Raw genomic sequence first — 20410 nt, forward strand, 5'->3', positions numbered from 1 at the left:
ATATCACAACCCTCGTATATCAAAGCATATTTAAAGTAAAAATAAAACAGAAATATAAAGTAAAAATATAACAAAGTAACCTGGGATAAGGTTCGGAACACAGCAGTGTGTGTCAGCAAAAACGTGTATAAATATTTAAAAAGTATAATGTATTGCTATATGTTATATATTGACATATACTCAACAAAAAAAGGCCCGTCCCTTTTTCAGGACTGTGTATTTCAACAATAATGTTGTAAAAATCCAAATAACTTTACAGATCTTCATTGTAAAGGGTTTAAACAATGTTTTCCATGCATGTTCAATTAACCACAATCAATTAATTAACATGCACCTGTGGAATGGTCGTTAAGACCTTAACAGCTTACAGAAAGTAGGCTTTTAAGGTCACAGTTCTAAAAACGCAGGACACTAAAGAGACTTGTCTACCGACTGTGAAAAACCCCCAAAGAAAGATGCCCAGGGTCCCTGCTCATCTGCGTGAACGTGCATTAGGCATGCTGCAGGGAGGCATGAGGACCGCTGATGTGGCTAGGGCAATAAATCGCCATGTCCGCACTGTGAGACGCCTAAGACGGCGCTACAGGGAGACAGGAAGGACAGCTGATCATCCTCGCAGTGGAAGACCACGTGTAACAACACCTGCACAGGATCGGTACATCCGAATATCACACCTGCGTGACAGGTACAGGATGGTCACAACAACTGCCCGAGTCACACCAGGAACACACAATCCCTCCATCAGTGCTCAGACTGTCCGCAATAGGCAGTCCATGAGGAGGAGATGCACTGCAGTACTTCAAGCAGCTGGTGGCCACACCAGATACTGACTGGTACTTTTGATTTTGAGCCTCCCTTCATTCAGGGACACATTGGGAAACATTTTTAGTTTATGTCTTATGGTGTTGACTCTTTTAGTGTTCATACAAATATTTACACATTAAGTTTACTGAAAGTAAAAACAGTTGAAAGTCAAAGGACGTTTCTTTTTTTGCTGAGTGTATATGATAATATCACAATAATATATTATTATTATTATTATATTAACATAATATACATCATAATAGTTTTCTTTTCCTGAAGTGTCATAAATTTTTTTTAGCTATTATATATATATATATATATATATATATATATATATATATATATATATGTGCGTATATATGATGAAGCTTGTGTGTGTGTATATATACACAGTACACATACTGTATAAATCTGGTATCCAGTATATATATATTACTGAAACCTCACAAACACACACAAAGCATCATCATATATAGGTTCAAGTCAAACCGGGACTAAGATTTCCTGTACTTTTCCCGTACAAGCATTCCTATTGCTGTCTCAGGGAGACTATCTTCGCCACCGTCGTCCTCGGCTCGCTCATTAGGGACAATCTTATCATTCTGATTCATACACATTTCATACAAGCTTTGATTCTTTTGATAAAGCTGCTTTGCGACAATGACAACTGTTAAAAGCGTTTTAAACATTTTTAATGAACTATTTAGGTTCAATATTTAAGTTTAAGTTTTTTAAAGTATTCACAGTTCCATGTTTTATAGCTCATGGCTTTAACATCACTCTTAGAACAAAAAATAAACAGGATTTAGCCTGTGCTCCTGGCGGGTTATGATTGGTTGAAATGGCGAGGTCACATCTGATTGGTTAAAGAGCACAACTGACGCGGACTGACTCACGTGGGAAAGAAAAGTATCTTGAATATATATATCGCTATCAAATATTATATTAGAACATAAATTCATAGGTTTATTAACATCAAATATGATATTACTATTATAATAAACCCTAGGCACGAGACAGCCGTCAAGACCATTAATATAAATTCTTGTATAATGTTTATTTTGTAACACATTTATTTTTCAGGGGCTTGTCATGAATATGCAAATAAATATTTATATATAATAAAAAAATATATAATGAAAAATTGGACGAAACTAATTTTATTATAAAATAATATAAAAGTATACATGTATTTAAAAAAAAATATATAATATTTCTATTTTTTCATATACAACATTTATTTTCATATTGCTTATTTTATTTTTTTGTCTCATGTAATTTGTAATTTGTACATCATTAACCTATGAATTTATGTTCTAATATAATATTTGTTAGCGATTATGTGGGGGGGGGGATCCATGGCGGGGGGCATTTTAGCGCATAACACATGTTACAAAAAAAAGTTGAGCCGCTCTTTTTCCATTTCGTCAACCAATCGCAGGGCTTGTGATCAGTGTTTCTACTGTCGATGCATATCGCCTTTTAAACCAACGCACGAACGCACAATAATCCAGCTACACTAATCATCAACAACAGGTGAGCTCGAAAAACCAACTTAGCCGGATCAGAATTAACACGATGATCTCATCTTAAATGTGTCAGTTCATCTCAGATGTGTCAAGCGACGTACGAAGAACGGACCTTTGCAGTCACAGCACAGCGCTGTTAATCAGTCACACTCATTCATGTTCTTCTACCCTGCCAACACCCCAGTGTAGTCAAAAGGGAACCTGGATGTTCCTGGCAAAACCCCATCAGGGAAAGCACAAAAGCCCAGCTCACGCAATAAGCCAAGGACTTCAGCCCAAAAGGCCAGGGTTTCTCAAACCCTCAGACAAAACCAACTTTGTTTGTTTCTTCTGAGGTTTTTTTTCCGTTCAGAGGAAGCACCTTTGGGCAAAATGAGTCAAATCAAAGCACATGAACAAAAGGGAACATGGCAATGAGGCAAGAGGATTCAGACGGTGCATGTACAGAGATGAGTCGAGTGCAGTCACGGACTGGAAAACGTGCTCTTTAATAGAAGAGCAGTCATTTCATAAGAGCCTGCGGTCATGAATTACAGCTCAGCGATCAGACTGAACAGCTGTTTCATTCAGAATTACACTAAAAAAAGAAACTTTAGTGATCTGATAATCTGATATGCAAATCACTCAAATTTAATTCCCAACCTTGTTATATTATCCCAAAAAACAGCAAACTTAATCTGTTTTAGAGGCGACTTTTTAAGACAAAATGTCATATTGTGAAACGCATTTTTACATAGGAAATAATGTAAACGCAGATAATCTGTTCCAGCCACCCAAAAATATTACCAATATTACCAATCTCCAACAGTATAATCATATTTTTGCATGTAAAAACAACAAAACCTTTCAAAAAGACAAATTATGACTCCACTAGGCACCGGCTACTTAAAAAAATATATATATTTCTTTCTTAACCTCCACTAAAATTGGTATACTTTTTTATTTACGTGTAACCGTACACTCATCAATTTATACACAATATCTATATCGCAAAGAGTTGCGATAAATTAAATTGATGAGTGTACGGTTACACGTAAATAACCGTCCTGACTTATACAAACAAATTAAGTCATCAATTCAATAACTGACTATATATGAGGATAAAATCATGAACAAGTGTTCACATTCGTTCACACTGGCAGCCACTAGTGACTCAAATCTGATTTCTTTTTCTGATTTTTTTGTGTCTGAACACACAAAACCGATTTTTTTTTTTTAACGTTATGTGACACAGATCAGATTTTTTTGGTGTCTGTACGCTCAAATCTTAGGTTTTTTTTAGATCAGATCTGAGTCACTTTTGAACGTGGACCTACATTAGATCAGGTATATACAGTATCGGATACATGGTCACGTGCCTTTAACGAGGACGGGCAGATCACAAATCAGGCAACTTTTTGATTTCACAGCTGTGCTGTTAAAACAGCTAAATCAAGCCGTCTGGCTTTATTCCTTCATCCGGACCTCAACAAATACAGCCGACTAACTGCTAGAATAGATGCGTCCACATTAGAGTAAAAGTACAGTCAGTTGTAATTATAAACGTGAACCGTCTAGACGTATGTAAATCCAATCTGACCAAAAAATTGTAATTGAGCAATATGGCCTAAAATGTGAACGGGAAAATATCTGGAACTGGAGTAACTGTTCCCACCATAAATACTCCCAATTCATTTTCCATTAACACCAAATCCCAAAGCTTTTTTTATTCCACAGGTGTGTGAATGACATCTACATCAAATCTCCTCATTCTTCAATCCAGTCTGATGGAACGACAGTGCAACAATGTTCCTTTGGGCTGCGCTCACACTGCAGATCTGGTTCTTTTGACTCAGCACTGAGTGTGCTTTTACAGCTGCGACTAACTGACTGCCTGGATAAGAAAACATTTTGATAAGTGAAAAAGTGTGTGCGTGCGTGTGATTTCTAAGAATTCCGCTGAACATTTCTCTCTAATCCCGTACTGGATGATCCACCGGGAGTTGCTGTTCACAGAGTACTGGCGGCTCTGTGGGACTGTTGCGGCTCTGGGGTTGGGGTTTGTGAAGCAAAAAAGAAAAAAAGAAAAAGAAAGAATGAAAGAAAAAACAAGATATAAAATCAAAAATGAAACCGTTCCAATACACACACACACACACATCTACACTGCGACTGATATCGGACAGTGACAGTTAGTGGCCAAACTTGAATGGTCTGAGATTAACAAGTATCTAATTATATAGTATTGTATCCTCATTCATCAGTACAAGCAGCTCAGCACGTACACACACAAAAACACACACCAGTCATCAGTGCACTTTACACTATTTCTCTTTTTCCGATTTAAGTCAAAAATTCACTTCTTGGCGCGCACTTGCAGAAAACTAATCATAGCAGAAGCTGAGTAAACGCTGATTGTTTTCCGATTACAGCACATCTAAAAGTGTTCGATTCCTCTTACCCTATGGAAAGGCCTGTTCTACAAAGCTGTGTGATTAACCTGGTTATACAATATATTGGATCTTTTGCTGGTCGATCCACTGAATCAACAGAATCCAGCTTTTAAACAGTCCAGTTACTGTGTGGAGTTGTTGTTTACATGGGTTTTCCTCTTCAGTTCTTTGGAATCATCAACCAGAAGCTCAAAGGTTGTGTGAACGTTAAACAGATGGACTGGCTCATCCCGAAAGCCTCTATCTACAGAGACTGACAGTAATGTCCTGCATGTGTATTACTCTATTACATCATAAAAACATCCAACGTGATAAGAAGTAAATAAATCCGTCCTCTCGACGGCATTATTCTAATCGCTCGTTGAAAGATCATTTGATTCCCACGGTTTGTCCAGTCTCGTCAAATGACTCACAAATCACTCGGTGAACCTGATACATGAGTCACATGAATCACAAGGCTTAAGGTGGCGAGTCTGGTGATGGCGTGTGTACACAGCAATAGTGGAATATTCAGAGTAAGGTAATAGTGTGTGTCAGTCATCGCAAATTGCTTAAAAAACCTCTGATACCACAAGGCTGTTGAATTTCCTATTCTGATTGGTCAGAAGGCATTGATTCATTTTCAGTAACAGCAGCTCTGATGCGTTGATTGCGTCAAAGCACCGCTTTGAAGACGAACGATAATGTTTGGTAATTGAAAAACATATAGAACGTCAGGATGGCGCAGACGGTTTTGGCTCTGGGTTGTTGATTTGGGGATCTGAGGATCCGGGTTCGTGCCCTGCCGTCGATGGTTGGCATACCAGCCAGTGGATACAGTGCCAGTCCCAGACCCGTGGAGGGGCATCTGGCGTAAAAAAAAAACCTGTGCCGGAGCAAATGAAAAAGTTTATAGATCATCAATGTTTTCTGTCTGTCTTTAAGGATGGCGTCTGTTCTGAGCGTTTTGCATCACAGGAAAGTCTTCAGGAATACAAGAAAAAGAATCTTTTGATGAGAGATTTTGCCATAAATCATGTTTAACACTAAATGCAACTAAACACATCAGCGCAACCGTTAGCCTTAGATTTCATGCACCATGCTTTATTTTCTTAGCGTCATTAAGCTTTTATCTCTTTTGAATGAGGAGATCAAGCCTCAATTCAACATCTCCAGAGAACCTCCTTACGCCTAGAATCCAGCACACGCAAGCCTGTGCACGTCCGTCCCGCGCGGCACGTCCCCGCCGTTACTTGGAACTGACCTTTAATCTGCTGCTGGGGGAAAACAAGGCTCTACAAGTCATCGAGCTGTCTGTGTGTTCAACGAGCATGCATAAACCAGCCTCGAAGTAATAACAGCTGTACATCACTCAAGTCATCTGTCATAACACACGCTGACTAAAGCCTACCTGTGTGAGGATTACGTTCAGGACGAATGCAAAAAATCCTGTAGAAAGATCTTTGAGATCATATATTACTCAGCTCCATGTGTGTACGTGTGTGCGTGACACACACACTTAAACATACCAGAGGATCCAGATATCCTTGCTCACACACACACACACACACACGGAACAGGAAAGACACTACAGTCAGGACTGACTGGCAATAAAGGCTGTTTATAGCCGTGTGTTGCTTTACGATCAGGACTGACAACTCTAACAACGATCACAAAGCCTTCACTGCTCTGCATTGTCTTAGATGTACTACAAATCGCTCTCGAAGAATAAAAGGGCATGATGCCTTGAAGTGTGCTGATGTTCCCTGTTACTGTGTAATTTGTCATGAATAGTGCTGTAAATTTGAGATTTTTGGACATTGCGATTTTCAGTTCAGGTCAATTCGACAGCACTAATGTTTACTTGTCTGATTTGTTTCAAGCAGCTACATTTATTATAAGTTTTTAAGTACAGCGGTAACTCTGCATACAAATTTTATCCATTAATGCGAAATTTCATACTGTGAAACACATCTTCACATAGGTTATAATGTAAATATAGATAATTCGTTCCAGGCACCCAAAAGTATTACTATTATTACCAATTTCCAGCAGGATAGGGCCTTGTTTAAGGGCTCAACAGTGACTGGGGCTCGAACCCTCAACCTTCCAATCAGTTACCCTGTAGCCTTAACCGACTGTGCCACCTCAGTTTTGAGTGGCTCCCCGGCAAACGCACAACTTATCCGGCGCTCGATTTGGCTCAGTTCGGTCACGTATGCCAAAAAGGCTAAGAATGCTGAGGTAACTTTCGTGCAAAAAGTTCTTAAGGCAAAAATGCCCCGCAAACTTCCGGCGTGAGAACTGAAATTTTGCAAGAAATTTACCAATATCGTATGCCGAGGTACCACTCTATTAAAAGTTGCAAAACATATCTAATATGCATTGTAATTGCTGTGTAACTTGTGTTGGTGATTGTTTAAGCGATGATCTTGGTCTTCTGTCAATCCTCAGTGCAACACTTCCGTCCAGTAGGTGGCGTTACTGCACCGATCACCAGAACTCAAAAGATGAAGTGATAATCTCACAAAGACACAGAAGATGAAATCAATTTGCAGAGGCTGTGGTATATTTTTAAGAAATGTATAATTTTTATCAAATTTAACTCAAACTTGAGAAAGTCTGTCAGAAGATTCAGAAAGTGAATCTGAAGCGATTCCCAAATGGAAAACCAACCCATCAATAATCGACTAAATCGCACAGCTCTAATCAAAACGTGGAGCTGAGAATCACATGTAAACTGTCTAATCAATTAGATTTTTGAGCGTTACATCTTTCGATTCGATTTAACAGCACCAAGGTTCCTTCTCTGATTTCTCTCAAGCAGCTATATTTCTTATAACTTTAAAATATTCTTAAAATTACTAAAAGTACCTAATAAACACTGAAATGCTGTTTACTTTGTGTTGTTGATTTTTTGAAGTATCATCATCATCTATAAAGCGACAATGCGTTTTTTACCTGACAATATCCTGCTCGAACCTCCAGCCAGTAGGTGGCAGTATTGCACCAAATGTCAAAGTTAACCAAAGGAAGAAGCTACACTCTTGCAAAATGCAAGAATTTAAGATTAATAGAAGCAGTTTGCTGTAGTACATACATCTTTTAAGGAATTTAACAATTTGATAACTTCACACATTTCTAAGTTTATGAACTTAGAAATGTTCATTTAAAAAGCGTGAATTGATTTTTTATCTAAAACTTGACTGAAAAAACAAAAAGCGTTTATTATTACGAAGTTCGGCTTAGCGCTTTACGTTATTTATAGTTACCCGAAGATCCGAATATGTCGAAAGATCACAATATATTTGTATAACTTATTTTGTAAAACCTTTTTTATACTTTTTTGATTGATTGAATGTGATGATAAAGCTTTGTATTGAATGTTTGAAGTTGTACTTTAGTGGTTTAACCTTGAACAATGAATGTTTGTTAGCTTGTTATATTATAATACAGGTCATATGAAATGTTCGCGATGTAACCTAGTCTAAATCAAAATCCAAACGAAAGCAAAAAGATTAAATTGTGTTATTCTTACAAAGATATTTCAGGTTTCTCATGAACTCTCTCTTACTGTCAGTCTTTACCACGTTGTTGTTGTTTTGAGGTGAAACAGAGAACAGCTGGGAATTAAAAAAAAGAGTACAGAAGACGTGTGCGGTAATACCTGCTCATGGTTTGCTTTACTTCAGGTCAGCAGTGTCATGGTGTTGTGTGTTTATTAGCTGTTAAGTAATCGAGTTACGGTCTTGCTCAGGCTAGCAGTTCAGGTAGCTCTGTACCACCAATCACCCCCCCCCCCACCACCACCACCACCACAACACGCGGCTACATCCTGTCTGATGTTTGGTTTTAACATAACAAGCCTCCATGTTGTCCTGTGAAGCCCTGGAGGTCGTGGTTTTTAAAAAGCCGGAGGGACATTCGAGTCCGCTGCGCTTCTTGGAATTGTGAGGAATTCTCATTATGAGATGTTGGGAACTCTTCAACTATTCGGCATCTGCAACTCCTCCAGACTTTCTCAGCAGCACAAACATGACCCGCGTCGACCGACTCCCCCTGCGTGTTGGGTTTCAGTCGCCTGAGGACGCGTTCGATCGTAAGCCATTTCAGGACAAAGAAGATTTATACCCGTTTTGTCGTTTCCCTCCTCAGGCAACAGGCTGAATGTTTGGAGTCATGAACAGTTTATTGATGCCGATCAGAGGGAAACCATGCCGTCGGGCTGGAGGGTCATCTTCGGCTTCCCCTACGGTCGTTTCACTTTAGTCTCATACGAGCACATTTTAGCTCTGATTAGAGAAGGAACAGCAATAATGACAGATGGGGATCATCAGATGAACTGATAAGATCCGTCAAAAAAAAAGAAAAAAAAAGATGCATGAATTGCCATACAAAAGACTCATGATAAGGACAAGAATCATAATACATAAATGAATCGAATTCTCCTGTCTAATAATAATAAGAAGAAAAAGAAGAAGAGAGAAAGAATATATACATTAAAAACAAAATGTGAATTTGAAAATCTGAATATATCTGATCTAATGGTCACAATTTGATTTCTTTAAATTTAAGTTCTCCTTTCATTTCTCCATCATTTTTTAAAATTTCATCTGAAGTATTGCATAAGTTCAAAACTAGACTTAGTAAACTGATATCTATAACTAATATACCATCCAAATATGTTTTATAATAAAATTACTTCCATAATAATGCAGCCATTCCCAAAATTAACAAGGCTGGAGCACAATTTGAAATGTGAAAACCTTCTAACTTCAGATTAACACATGATACTAAGATAAATGAAGAATATCACATTGTTTAAATCTCAGGGCTTTGATTTATTAGATTTGATTCCTTTCGAAAACTAAATATCTTAACCATAATTATTTTAAGCAGTACTCTTACCTACCCCTTGTGGCCTACCCTCTGTGAAACACTGCTCAAGTCTGTCAAGCGCCCTCAACCTTACCCACTCATCCATCCACTCATCTTCCAATTCCACCTCATTCTCTCGTACATCCTTATCCCCCGAGCAGAGCTTCTTGAGTCCAACATTTTCTCTACTCCTCCTCCTGGATTTCACATTATGTTGATGGTGAAAACCCTCGAGTCAGGACACTGAATAAGGGTTGTGGTTCAAACTGTGAAACCTAAACATGCTTTAGGTGAAAGTTTGAACCTCCATGACATCATGTTTCTCCATGACAGTGTTTACACTGAACACACGCATGTACCTGCGCTTATTTTCCGTACTCAAGACTCATAAGAAAGAACAAATAAATATAATATATTTTTATATATAATATAAAAATAAATACACTTGAGACGTCACAATAATGCAAATGAAGCTGTAGGATGACTTGAAACGATCGCTTTTTAGAAAAGAAAAAAAAAAAAAAAGAGTCCCTGGAAACTCTCACTTCTCTTGTCTTGTTCACATCCTGGTGTCGTTTCCTTTAAAGACGGAGATGTGAACCTGAGAACACACTCAATATGAAAACACTAATCATAGCTAATAGAGATCATAGCTAAGATCAAGGTTTTTGTGTGTGGCGATACGTGCATTACTCCAAAATTTATATTTTCACATTAATTTTTTATCCAAATACGTTTGCATTCGAGTTAAAATGTTGCAGTTCCTTTTAAATCCTACAGGTGGAGTGCTTTAAACTATTCACCCAGTGTCAGGCAGGACGGCGTCCTGTGTTTTAGAAGCAAATTATTTGCTAAGTTTGTTTAGAATTGAAACAAAATCTGAATATATATTTGTATTACATTGAAATCGTAATACAAATCGAATCGTCACTTGGGTATCGTGATAATTTCGTATCGGGTCGCTCCTGGTGATTCCCATCCCTAATACCTAATGTGTTGAAATGATAAAATTTACATTTAAAGCGAGAAACGAGTCAAACATGCATTTATGCATTTCTAATTAATGGTTAAGCTCTAACTCTGATGTTCACATGTCAGAATGGTTAGATGCTTATCCAGAAATCTGTAACTTCAGACATTTTACCTGAACACCCCTTATCTAAGCTTTTAATCAGCTCGGAGAGATGGGAAAAAGTTCATGATATCACACATGTTCATCTTGTCTTGATCATCTTGTTCTGATAAACACACACACACACGTAACTCCAGGTAATCAGCCAGTTACCCATGCAGTGTTAACCGCCATCTTCCCTACAGCTAACCGATGATCTGTACTCGATAAACACCGCACTGTTCCACACTGGTGCAAAAAGAAGCAGGATTTACTTTTAACACAAACGAGGAAATCAAGTTTTGGGGTGGACTCGGGACTTTTGTACCCTGCTGTTAAAGCAGGCAGCGCGGTGTAAACAAGGTTCAGCAAAAACAACCAAGCAGATTAGATGGCCCTTAAGAGCAACAATGCAAGTCAAGAAAGCAACCAATCAGAGAGGAGCTTTCAGTTTGACTCTTTAATCTGGGAGAAACCTGAGGGTAAAGACAGCCGTTAGGAAAATCGGGTGTGACGGGCGTTTTCACTTTGAGGCACAGCTCTTGTCTTCCAGCGACAAAGCGAATAGTAGCACATTAATATACAGTGGTAAACAAATCCCCAACAGACTTGATCTCTTCGTCATGTTCCTTAAACCATTTTCGGTTTAAGCCTATTACAATCAGGAAGCACTGCTTGGATGAAGGGTGTAACTTGGTCAGCAACAATGTTTAGATAAGGGTAGCTCATGGGCTAAGGCATTGGACAGATCAGAAAGAGCCAGGTTCAAACCCCACCACCACTACCACGCTGCCGCTGTTGGGCCCTTGAGCAAGGTCCTAAACCCTCACCTGCTCAGATGTATAATAAGTAAGTCGCTCTGGAGGGTGTCTGCCAAATGCCATAAATGTAATTCCAGCGTTTCACTAGTGTTTAGATACCATCAAAGTAAAGTAATGGCTGGACCCATTTCCATCACCCTGCCTCTCCCGGGTCGTCTTCCTTCCCTAATGTATCCTGGTGTCAGCTCATCCCCAAGTAACCCACCAAAATTACCCACCCAGCCAACCACATGTGACTTATCCGACCAGACCACTTTCTTCCATTACTCTGTGGTCCGGTTCGGAATGCTTATGTGCCCAATAATGTAGGAGCTTTCAGTGGAGGACACGGGTTAGCATGTGCGCCCTGACCGCTCTGCAGCTATGTTGGCCCATACGCAACAAACCACTATGTATTATGCTCTGGGGCTCCTTCCTTCTAGAACCAGCATTAACTTTTAACAGGGGCTCTTCTATTGGATTGTTGGATCAGACTACACGGTCCAGCCTTCACTCCCCTCATGCATCAGTGAGCCTTGGCCGTCTATGACCCCGTCTCTGGTTTCCCTGGTTTTCCTTTCTTGGAGCACTTTTGGTAGGTTCCGACCACTGCAGACCGGCAACATCCCACATGATTTGCAGTTTTGGAGTTGCCCTGACCAAGACGTCTAGCCATCACTATTGTCAAAGTCAATCAAAGCTTTACGTTTGCCCCATTTTTATGTTTCAAAAACACGTTCAACGTGACAAAATGTTCACTTGCTGGCCAATATATGACACCTCTTTCCAGATGCCTTTGTAACGAGATAATGAATGTAATTTACATCACCTGTGAAAGGTTACAACAATATGAATGATTGGTGTACTTTATATATATAAATCATAAAAAAGGATCTTTGACTAAATGCCTAATGCACTTTTTAGTCTAAGCGTGCCGTTTGGAACACAGCCAGGATGCTGTAAACACAGTAACTTTTTCTTCATATGGAGTGTTTCCTCTTTTTTACGAGTCACTGATGAAATTTCACAGGTCAACTATAAGACAGAGAGAGAGAGAGAGAGAAAGTTTGTGAGCAGAAAGTGGAAAGAAAATACCTCGAGTAGGGAGGGGCTGCAAGAAAAATAATCTGTCCGCTGACAAATTTCTCTCCATTTCACACTAGCACGCAAAAACTTCACCAGCACTGGGTGTTTCAGAGCGAATAATGAGGAGGAGAAAACAAATGGGGGAAAAAAGAGGGCAGGGTGCTGAGGTTTGGGACGAGTCCCAGCTTCGGCTGCACTTTAAATGAGTCCAAAAATCAAAGCAGAAAGATTAGATGTGGAACAGGGTCCAGAAGAAAACATGTGCAAACCGAACAGCGTGGAGATTCTTGACAGAACATGAAAAGAGGGGGAAGAAAGAAAAAAAACCAACAACAACTGAGGAAAATGTTGTGCCTGAATTTTCAGTACTGCCTGACAGGCAGAAAAAGGGGAGGATGTACAGAAGAACACAGTGATCACAGCTGGGTCATGCTGAGGCTTACTCATAATGTTGCTACACAACATCCTGTATGTGCTCAGCACACTCAGTACTGCTCATCTTTTCCTTTAGGTCATCCATTACACTGTACGGCTGATGCGTCTAGTTAAACCTTCAGCAATCCTTCCAAAAGGTCCAGGCTTCTCATAACACACCCAAAAACCACACACACACTTCCCATCAGCTTCAATCTACAACATGGGTATCATTCATAACCCACTGTTACATACTGAAACTAAGAAAGAACAATATCCCATCACACATCTTACTATGGTATGCACTAGAGTGTAGTACTGTGGTATTTCATTGGTTACCATGGTGGTACTATGGAGTATACTACAATACACTGGTGAATACTATAGTACTTATTGGATACCAAAGTGGCTAGCAAAGTTCAGCACATATCTAATATGGTGTATTTGAGCATACTGTACTATATAAGCTATGTTAAGATATAGTAAGTCCTACAATGCCTACCATGGTAATGTTTGAAATACGAAGTAATATATTATGGGATGTACTATAATTTAACCCACATCTTATGGGATGTTTTCTTTTTTTTCGTATTAAAGAATATTAAAATGTTAGAACATATTAACGGTATGGTATAGTACAGTACAGGAAGTGCTGTATTAAATACCTGCTGAACGTTAGTAGCTCATGCGGTAACCAATAAGTACTATAATATTCACCAATATACTGACGTACACACCATAATACTACGACGGTACCCAATGGTACTCTATCATCCTACGGTTTATATTAGTAGGATAGTACCAAAGTATGTACCATTGTAGAACTATATATCATAGTGTGGTACATGTAATATATTTAATACCAAATATAATAATAATAATAATAATATAATAGCAAATGAATACCATGGTGCAGTCAAGATACGGATACCATTGGACTAACATGGTAACATTTCTTATGAGATGCAGAGGATTTAATGGTAAACTATGAACATATTTTAGTTCTTAAGCAATTTGTTTTCTACACAATATACCTGAAGAATACTACTCCAGCTAAACTTTCCACCAGATGTTGGAGTGTTTCTGTAGGGATTTGTGTTCATTTGTGCTGATGCTGGGGCATCGCAGAGACTCCGGTTCCTATTCACCCCCCCAAAAAAAAACATTATTTGAGAAAGGAGATCTGAAAGCGTTCTTCTATTCCAACCTTAAACACACCAACTCTTCACTGAGCTTGCTTCATGCATAGGGGGATCTTCATGCTGGAACACGATTGAGCCTTTGGTTGTAATGAAGGGAAACTGTAATGCTACAACACGAAGACGATCTATACAACTGTGTGCCTTCTACAATTGAAAGAAGAACGTGATGGTCATGGGGTGCACATACTTTTCTCCATACAGTGTTTAGTGTTCTTTAAATAATAAAAAGGAAGATGATTTATTGTGATAGCACAGCACCGACAGATTAAGCCTATAAGAAAACATTGCCATGGTAACAGGAAGTCGCCAGCAATGCTGCTGATTGTTTTCCTTCAACGGCACATCGTGTTAACATCTCGGCCAATTCACATCTACATACCGGGATTTAAAGCGCCCGAAATCTGAATAGGGCCGTACAAGTTGATGCTAATTGTTGTTTTGATGTCATGGATATGATGCCGAGCAGGTCTGTCTTGAAAAAAAGAAATAAAAGAGATTTATCCCTCGATGAGACTGTCCTGCTTAAACAAAAGGCACAAAGACAAAAGCTTTAAACCTCTCCTTAGGCTTCGCAGGCAGTCTTTTCTAATAATGGGTGTGAACAGCACTACTCACCCTCGGTGTCATCTCCCTGAGCTCAATTCATTCACAAAGCCGCTCGTGCACTCTTTTAACCGCCGCGTTTCCTCCTCACGAAAGGTTCGAGCCTCCAGTGGCTGCACTGCAAATCCCGACTCTGCGACTTGCTCTGACGTACATCGCTAAAAGTTAAGCTTTTAATGCTTTCCACTTAAGTAGGTGCTGACAAGTTTTTGCACATCATGACACAGAGACACAGACGCGTCCAGCTCCGCCTCGTCTGAGATGCGCATTAGTAAACACGGCGGCGTGGGCGAGTGGGTGTCACGACATGGTGTAAGTAAAAAATAAGGGGAAAAAATAAGTAGTTAGGTAAATTCCACCGCCAAAGCGATGCATGGACCCGGGCATGATGTGACGAGTGGGGAAAAAGGCCGAACATGCATGATGAAAACAAAGTTTATCCATGTCCTCTTTTTAGTAAAGCAGATCATTTATTAATCGCCAACACTTGTGAAACCTGCAAATCTTTGATATATTATGAGCTACACCTCATTCCCGTTGAATTCAGTTGTAAACTCAGATAGTTAGTGAGAAATCCATCATGGGAAACAAACAGAGCTCGTACACAACGTGTTCCTGAATCAACAAAATACAACGAAATACTGTGGAAGTCGGAAAACACCCGTGAACTTTGCACTGCGTCAACAAATATAACCTGAACACCATGATTACAATCTCAACACTCCGTAAATCAGGTGAGTTCCTGTTATCAGTTACCTCATAACAGAAATCAACATGTAAAATCATCCAAAATCAGTCCATTTTTTTTTTTTTATCCCTGTTCCTCTCAAAGTTAATCACACTTAAATTACTGTGAAAGTGTAAACTCTTCTGCCCTGAAGACACTTTCCAACAGAAGGCCGGCTGACACTGGAGACTCCTTCCATCCTTCCTTCTTGGCGAGCTTTCCACTAGATGGATATGGATTTGTGTCCATTCAGCTACTGAGGTCAGGCAGCTGCAGAGCTCGCCAAAGTGTGTGTTAGGTCAAGTCTTTAATTCTCAAGGTATGGTACTCCCCAGTCAAATTCTTCACACATTCTAGCCTGTTAGGAAGCTGGAGTCAGTGCGCAGGGTCTTCCATGGTACAGTGGCCCTGGAGTAGACTTGGTTAAGGGCCTTGCTCAAGGGCGCAACAGCAGCAACCATAATTGCAGGAAATAGGGGTGCATAACCCACACTAAGGGTCCCACCCTTTGCTTTGACTAAGGCTTTACTTGTTTCATTGATGGAACTGTGAAATCTTCAGGCAGTTTTTTTTTTTTTTCCTGAGGTAGGGTAGAGTTTCCAAGCACCTTTGTCACATTCCACATTATATTTTTTATACCTTTTTACTTCTCACACTTTTGTCCTACTTTAACTCTATTTGACTTTGTAAACTTAAATTCCAGTGTAAAATTACTGTATTGCAAATTCCTTCTTTAACTTAATTGTATTTTTTTGTGTAATTTGTAGTCAAATTCTGTTTTCAGTTTATTTTTTCTATATTTACATATATCACGGGGGGGGATCACGTCACACCTCCAACCTTCCGATCTTAACACCTTATTACCTGAACTTTTACTGTTAATACCCCAGCTGAAATACCGCTCAGGTAATCTGTTCATACCTCAAACTTCATCTTTTTCACCCCTCTTCCAAATGCACCATTTCAGTGTCTATGTAAATAAGCTACTGCTGAGCCACACCACTAGAGAGAACAGCAGAGAACTGAGCAAACAAACCAGGAGAGGGGTGTCATTGTCATCGAGGACAAGCAAGAAAGTAACTGATGAGGTTCTTATCATTTAGAAATTATTAGAAAAGAGGATTTAATACGAGGGAGATTGAGATCAGAAGGTGGCAGCAATGCAAAATATTGAATGCAGGGAAATACCAAGAAGACAAGACAAGACAACAAGCCAGGGAAGGGGCTTGTCTTACTGTATATGAGGTCAGAAAAGGGGGGGGGGGATCTAATCGGCTTGTTTTACACCAATGCGAGTATATAAAAAAAACTGATAAAAAACAGTTAATGTTTTATTCTCGGGATTTTTGTTTGCACATGTAATTTGTATAAATGGCCAAAAAACTAATTCTGCATAATAGGGTGCCTTTAAGATTATAAGTGCTACTGCATGCACAATGCACATTAATATACACCTGGAATATGCCTTGAGGCTGGAACTTCTTTCCAATATGAATTATTAACAAGAGCATTATTAATATTATCATTAATATCATATGTCAAATATTAACATCTTTTGACCGATCAGAGCCGAGAATCCACTCATGAACTGCACATTTAAACCAAGAATAACAAAATCTAATAATGCAAACCACATTGGGGCAGGAAAACTAGTTCATAACCAGACTGTTATTTCCAATATCCAGATTATTAGACAAAGGTAAGGTTTTGTCTGTAAACTTCTGTCTTCAGCTCTTTAAATGAATAGTTTTATACACCGAAGGCCCTGAACGCAGTATTAGAAAATGTCCAGCCTGATTTAGTCACAGCATTTAAAGAAACTTTTATTACTTAGATAAGAAGTTTAACCTGCACCATGAGTGAAATAAAGCTGTTGAGTAAAAGCAATGTCAGATTTAATATTCTACTGTCTCAATGTAAACAAACACCTGCATCAATAGATATTGACTAGAAAAGTTAAACTAAATATTTTTACTGGGATTAGTTCATATTGTCACTTTGGCTGAAAGACAGACAGTGGGCTTCAACCTGAATTAATAATAATAATAATAATAATAATAATAATAATATCACTGATTACATTTAAGATCATCGGATTATTTTTAGCTTTAACCTTTTGACTATTTCTTCACACTCTGCAGCCGTTAATGACGGTTAGCAGATAAAGATAGAAGTGAGCTCGCGCGCTAATGATTTAACCAGGTGTTTAAAGAGAAGCCAGTGCGCGCGCGAGTGCGTGCACGCGCGGCAGTGTCGACGCTGCACATCTGGCGTTCTTTTTTTTTTCTTCTTCTTCTGCATTTTGTTTTTGGTGTGTGTGTGTGTGTGTGTGTGTGTGTGTGTGTGTGTGTGTGAAACCCCGCAACGCACATCTGTTGCCCCGTTACCATCGTCTCTGTGTAGCGTGTTTTTTATGCACTCACGGGTCCATGCGTGGCTCCCCCGCCGTGTCCTCTCTCCACTCGGCTTTTTTCTAGATATCGTTACTCCGACGTGGCCCCTAAACTTCTGCTTTACCTTTGCAAAGCGATTCCAAAAGAAATAAGACAAAATAGTGAACACACCGCCTGTCCGTGCACCTACGCAGCGCTCAGAGCTTCAATCCTCGCCATTTTATTCGCGGTAAACACACTCCATGCCGCCGCTCGCGCGCCCACGCTGTTATGAATACACGAAGAGCCGAGCAGGGGGGCCGTGTCCCAATCCGAGAGCGCTAGCTAGTCAGCACACTTGGTAGTGCACTAGCAGGGTTGAGCTGGAACCGTTATCTCCTTGGCCTTGGATTTTACAATCACATCTGACTCACAAATAAACAGAAAAGTTGCTTGCAAAAAGATTTTATTTATTTATTAATTTACAGAAATAACCTATTTGTTTACAGCTAATTTGTTGTTGTTGCCTCGCACCTCCGTGGTCAGTGTTGGATCCCTGCCTTAAGTCTCTGTTTATAGAGTTTGTATGTTCTCCCTGTGTATGATGGGTTTCCACTGAGTACTCCGGTTTCCTCCCGCAATCCAAAAACATGAAGATTAGGCTACCTGGCGTTCCCAAAATTGCCCATAGTGTGTGAACAAGTGTGTGTGTGTGCCCTGTGATGGATTGGCAGCCCGTCCAAGATGTACCCCACCTTGCGCCCCAAGTCTCCTGGGATAGGTCCAAGCCCCCATGCCCCCCTCACCACTACCACCCTGTATTCAGGATAAAGCGATATAGACCTTATTTGTTTATGGCTATTTTTAGCATTTAGGTCAAGGGTTCAAATCTCACCTCTGGTCTGGTCTGCATGAGTTTGCATTTTCTCATGCATGTGTTTGGTGCTTTTCCTCTAGCAACTCCAGGCCATTTGTGACTCATGTGAGTCATAGGTTTCTCGCCTGCCATGCAGAATTATTGGGTTCGATTCTTAATCAATGCCCAAAAAAAACAGCCATTGGATGCAGTGCTGGTTCCAAGCCCGGATAAAATGGGAGGGGTGTGTGTCAGAAAGGGGATCAGGTGTAAAACCTATGCCAAGTTGTTGTGTGGATCGGGTTTTCCGCTGTGGCGACCCCTCGACAGGAGCAGCTGAAAGACAAATAACAACAACTCCAGTTTTCCCCCACTCTTCAAATACAGCCTTAACATTATGACCTGCCTAATAATAAGTAGGTACTCTTTTAGCCACCATAACAGTAATGCATTGTGTTCTGACAACTTTCTGTCAAAACCAGCATTAACTTTTTTATAAATTTGATGTACAATAGCTCTTCTATTGGATCGGACTTTATGGGCCAGCGTTCACCCCTCATGTGCATCAGTGAGCCTTGGACACCCATGACCGTGTCACCGTTCACCGGTTTTCCTCCCTTGGATCACTTTTGGTTTGTCCAGACCACTGCAGCTCGTTAACATCCCATAGGAGCATCCCATCACAATCTTGCTTATTAAAGTCACTTACTGTAAATCCTTACGCTTGTCTATTTTTTCTTCTTTCCACACATGAACTTCAGGACGAAAGGTTCACTGACTGCAGTGGGCACCGAGCCACCTCGGTCAGGATCATTATTCATGGATTTGTGGGCTTCTTCAAAACGTTTGCACCATTTAAATGTTTTCCTGCGGCTAAGAGTGCCATTACTGTACTGTACTTAAAGCCTTCTGTAAATGTCAGTTAGTTTTAAATTTACATCTTCAATCAAGTCATGTAAGCATTTCACTGCAGTTGTGTCTGTGCTGACAAAATAGATACAAATTACAATCTTTGTCCTCTGATTAAATAATTTTAAAATGAATGATTTAACTCACTGAATTTATGTAAGCATTATAAAAAATAAATATATTTACATTAAACAGGAGGTAAGCGTATAAGCCTGCAAAACAATAATGTATTCTGAACACCCTGAAAGCTCATAGCAACAGGAAAATGTTTTGTAACTTGTAACATGTCTAGACAAATGTGGGTTTGTCTTCCTGAGGTCAGAGTAACAATAAAAGGATTTCTCTGAATAAAAACTCTATAGAAGTGTGCGATTATAAGCAAACACTGCTATGATGGTTCATTATGTCACTACAGTTTTCATTCTGTAAAGTGACACGAACAACATACAAATGAAAATTAACTACAAAATACAGATAGATATGATGTGTCTTGTGTGTTTCTTAAGAGTTTCCAATTTAACTACAAGGTGCAATGGTGTACATTCTGACATTTTCTACACATCACTTTACCTGTACTGGACTGTGATAAGCACCATTCTTTCAAAAATAATAAAAAAGTTTCAAGACCGGTTTTGTGACAGGCCGAAGGATGGCAGCACAGGGCTTTCATAAGTCAGTGTGCCAAAAGAGATCATCCTGTGTACATCG

At 39.5% G+C, this 20410-nt stretch overlaps 1 protein-coding gene across 2 annotated transcripts in view; it reads right to left on the bottom strand.

The window, feature by feature from the left end:
• sema4ab (sema domain, immunoglobulin domain (Ig), transmembrane domain (TM) and short cytoplasmic domain, (semaphorin) 4Ab) overlaps positions 1–18231 on the bottom strand; it is a 50447-nt gene extending 32216 nt beyond the window's left edge. The window contains exon 1 of one of the 2 annotated variants that reach the window (XM_053489878.1): positions 17989–18231. The gene's annotated coding sequence lies outside the window, so the exon portion shown is untranslated. Of the gene's footprint in view, positions 1–14850; positions 14976–17988 lie in introns of those variants that run through there. The other variant, XM_053489879.1, reaches the window with a different exon arrangement.
• Positions 18232–20410: the final 2179 nt, after the last annotated feature.

This window comes from Clarias gariepinus, chromosome 28, assembly GCF_024256425.1.
Source record: "Clarias gariepinus isolate MV-2021 ecotype Netherlands chromosome 28, CGAR_prim_01v2, whole genome shotgun sequence".
Lineage (NCBI taxonomy): Eukaryota > Metazoa > Chordata > Actinopteri > Siluriformes > Clariidae > Clarias > Clarias gariepinus.